This window comes from Alligator sinensis, unplaced genomic scaffold (genome assembly GCF_000455745.1).
Source record: "Alligator sinensis unplaced genomic scaffold, ASM45574v1 scaffold289_1, whole genome shotgun sequence".
In the NCBI taxonomy this organism is placed as follows: domain Eukaryota; kingdom Metazoa; phylum Chordata; order Crocodylia; family Alligatoridae; genus Alligator; species Alligator sinensis.
The window spans coordinates 2,549,729-2,554,380 of NW_005841881.1; positions in this window are offsets into that span (position 1 = coordinate 2,549,729).

Below are 4,652 nucleotides of genomic sequence, written 5' to 3' on the forward strand. Positions count from 1 at the left end.
TTGCATGGGCACGCAGGAATAAAACTGGGAAGGCCAGGGCACAATTTGAGATGCATCTAACAAGCAGCACAAAAGGCAATAAAAAGGAATTCTACAAATATGTCAAAAGTAAGAAGAATCAGATAGCAGTCAGAGGAATCAGAAGAAGTCAGACAGCCTAGAGTAGTGGCAGAACACATTAGGGATTAATTAGACAGGCAAGATGTTTTCAAGTCAGCAGGGGTGGATGGGATGCACCCTAGGATATTGAAGAAATTCCCTGATGTAATTTCTGAACCACTAGCCATCCTCTTTGAGAATCCATGGAGGTCAGGTGAGGTCCTGGATGATTGGAAAAAGGCAAATAGTGTGTCTGTCTTCAAGAAAGAGAAGAGGAGGATCCAGGGAATTATAGACCATTCAGTCTGACCTTGATACCTGGAAAGATCATGAAACAGGTTCCCAAGGAATCTATTGTAAAGTACCTAAAGGAGAACATGGTGATCAGGAATAGCCAGCATGGATTCCAAAAGCAATGCCTGACAAACCTGACTTCATATTTTCATAGTTTCATAGTTGATAGGGTCGGAAGAGACCTGAGCATATCATCAAGTCCGACCCCCTGCCATGGGCAGGAAAGAATGCTGGGGTCAAATGATCCCGGCAAGGTGTCTATCTAGCCTCCTTTTGAAGACCCCCAGGGTAGGAGCGAGCACCACTTCCCTTGGAAGTTGGTTCCAGATCCTAGCCGCCCTGACAGCGAAGTAGTGCTTCCTGATATCTAGTCTGATCTACTCTCTGTCAACTTATGGCCATTATTCCTTGTTACTCACAGTAGAGCTCGGGGGAACAGGGACTCTCCCATTGCCTGCTGGTCTCCCTTGTCCAGTTTATAGATGGCCACCAGATCCCCTCTTAGCCTTCTCTTGTGAAGGCTGAACAGGTTCAGGTCTCATAGCCTCTCCTCATAGGGCCTGCCCTGCTGCCCCCTGATCATGTGAGTAGCCTTCCTCTAAACCCTCTCGATGCTGTCCACATCCCTCCTGAAGTGTAGCGCCCAGAACCGGATGCAGTACTCCACCTGCGGCCTGACCAGTGTTGCATAGAGGGAGAGGATCACCTCCTTGGACCTGCTCGTGATGCATCTGTGGATGCATGACAAGGTGGGGTTAACCTTCCCGACTGCATCCTGACATTGGTGGCCCATGTTCATCTTGGAGTCTATAATGACTCCAAGATCCTTTTCTGTCTCTGTGCTGACAAGAAGGGAGTTCCCCAGCCTGTAGGTATGCTTCTGGTCCTTTCTCCCGAGGTGCAGTACTATTTCCTTCTATGATAAGGTGATAGACCCAATGTCTAGTTGGAAGGAGGTATCAAGTGGGGTTCCCCAGGGTTCTGCCCTGTGTCCAGTATTGTTTAATATCTTCATTAATGATCTGGATAATGGGATTGAATGCAAATTTAGCAAATTTGGGATGACACCAAGTTAGGTGGAGTTGCAGATACTCCAGAGGGATCCAGAATGACCTGGATATACTGGAGAAATGGTCCACAGTTAGTCAGATGAGATCCAGGAAAGACAAGTGCAAAGTCCTGCACGTGGGACAGAATAATTCCATACACAAATATGAAAGACTGGCTAGGCTGCAGTACTACAGAGAAGGACATGGGGGTTACAGTAGACCATAAGCTGAACATGCACCAATAGTGTACTCTTGCTGCAAAAAAAGCCAACATTAGACTGAGTTGTATTAATAGAAGTGTCACTTGTAAATCAAATGAAATTATTTTTCTACTCTATTCAGCACTGATGAAGCCTCTGTGGAAGTACTGTGTCCAGTTTTGGGCCCCATACATCAAAATAGAAGAACAGATTGGAAAGAGTAACACCAGAGAGCAATAAAAATTTGTAGACTCATTTAGACAAAAGGTGAACTCTGGTGCCTGTTTCTGACACTATTTCTGTCACCAGTCACTCATTTAGACAAAAATTTGTGGACTCATTTAGACAAAATGCGAGGAGATAGATTCAGTGGCTTGGAAAGTCCCTTCCAGTCCTTGTTCTTATGTCCTTGTGTTATGCTAATGGGTGGACTAAATTTTCTCAATGCTTTCTTAGTTATGCTATCAGTTTAAATAAGATGAGCATAATCTTTTAGGCTAGTTTTCTTTGTTTAAAATGTTCTGATAAGGATTTATTCTTAAATATTTCCTCTTTTAAAATGGTAGTGTGTGTGTGTTTTTGTTGGGGGGTTTTTTGTTTAGTTGGGGGTTTTTTGTGGTAAGCCTATGCATGTGTTTGAGTTAACTTGTTCATGATTACATAATTCTAAAGAATTAACTGTAAAATACAGTCACATGATGTTAGGTGCTGAGCATGCTCCAGGAGAATTTGCTACTGCAATGCAACAAGCTATGACTGGTAACATATGCTTACATTATGCTTATGGTTTTATTGGTTATGGCTTTTTACAGTCCTGATCGAGAAATTAATTGAACTATACTGGATTGGTCTTTTAAATTCTTATTAATAATTTAATTAAATAGTCAATCTTAGGTGTGTTTGATTTCTTTAGATATATACATTTCACTATCAGTCACCCTTACTTTGTAGATATAAGGAGTCAAATCCAGAAATATGCATGTCAGTACTGAGCCTCCATCTATTCATTTCAAGAGTTTTCGTAACCAGGGCGACAGTAGTTTCATTTTGTCTCCAGTGAAAGAAGACTTAAAGCTAAACTAAAATGAAAGAACATGAAATCACATCATCCACAGCCCCTCCAGGTTACAAAACCAAGGTCTAATAAACTATTGGTTACTAATTATTACTGCCAAGGGAAACAACAAAAATAAGACATTTAAAAGAGGCATTTTCAGACTCACAATGTTTGATTATAAAATAATAGAATCATAGGTTTGGCAGGGACCTCGAAGGACTCTAGTCCAGTTTCCTGCCCAAATGCAGGACTGGCTATTACTAAACCATCCCAGCTAGATGCCTGCATCACTGCTCTTGAAAACCTCAGTGAAGAAGTTTCCACAATTTCCATAGGTTATTTCACTGCTCTTACAGTTAGGACAGCTTTCCTGAGGTTTGATCTACATCTGCTTTGCTAAAGTTTAAAATCATTGCCATGTGACCTGCCCTGTGTGGCAAAAGAGAATAATGTCTGTCCATCTTCTTCATGGAACCCTTTCAAAAGTTTGAAAATACAGTAACTATCATGTCCTCCCTCACCCTCCTTTTTTCCAAACTAAACATATATAGTTCTCTCAACTTTTCCTTCTTTGGTTTATATTCAAGTCTCTTTATCATCTCACTTACTCACCTCTGTATCCTCCCCCACTTCTCTACATCTAGGTAACTAGGTAAACTATTCCAGTTCAGGTCTAACCAGCACCAAAAATAAATGCACTACCCTCTAATGCTTTTATATATATATATATATATATATATATATCTACACACATACACACACAGACAGTCCTCGACTTACAATGTTTTGAGTTACGTTTTGCACTTACAACATTTATAAACTGACACCCTGTTTCAGCTTTCTGACATCAGTTTTGATTTTACAACACTTGATCTGATGCCACGCCATGCTAGAGAACAAGTTCACTGCATAGCCCATCTCGCTGGAGAACATCTGTCCAAACATCCTTGGACACTTTCTTTAAGAAACCAGACAAGACTCCAGAAAAACCTACATCCAAGACTCCTGAGAAAACACCAGCCAAGAACCCTTCAAAAAGTCCAACCAAGAGCCCTTCAAAAAGTCCAGCAAAGCCACCTCAAAGCAGTTTTTCCACATTAATATGATTGCTATTTACAGTATAAATACATTAATGTAGCTATATTACTCATCTGTAATTGATTGAGTGCAAAATTCTGGGTTATTTTTGGTGAAAATAGGGTATCGGGCCTTGGTTCAGGAACCAATCCCCCATTTATAGCATTGTTTCCTATGGGAAAATCAGTTCTAAGTTACATTTCAACTTAAGACACGGTTTTCAGGAACCAATTGTATCATACATCTGAGGACTGCCTATATTGTTAAAGTGGCTTTTAATTCCATTTGCTTGTCTTCTGACAGCATCGCATTGCTGACTCATGTTTAGATTGTGATTGACCACAAACTGAATGAAGATCCTACTCAGCAATGCTACAGCCAGCCCAATTACCCCCTATTCTGTAGGTGTACATTTGGTTTTTCTTCTCTGTGTACAGCATCTTACATTTCTCTTTGCTGACTTTAATGCTCTTGTCTGTTGCCAGTTCTCCAATTTATCCATGTCCCTTTGAATTTTAATCCTGACCTCCAAAATGTTTGCAACCCCTCCCAATCCTGTGTCAACTATAACTGAATATAAGCAGCTCAGTTAACAGTAACTTCCCTCAGAAATCATATATTTTAGGACACAGTGACCTTCATGTCTCTTAAAAAATTAATGGGATTTAATAGGCTGACATTCCCTGCCAGGCAAATAAGTGAAATAAAATGGTGACTTGCAAGAGAAATTAGGCTTGGGACATTCTACCTGGAGTGGGTACAGCCGGAGATGCAATAGAAAACTAACAAAATTAATCCACTTCCATCTGTTTTAGTCCTGCTAGGGCAGCTGCTAGTAGACACCATAGAGGGTAGCTATAGGAAAACAAAAGAAAG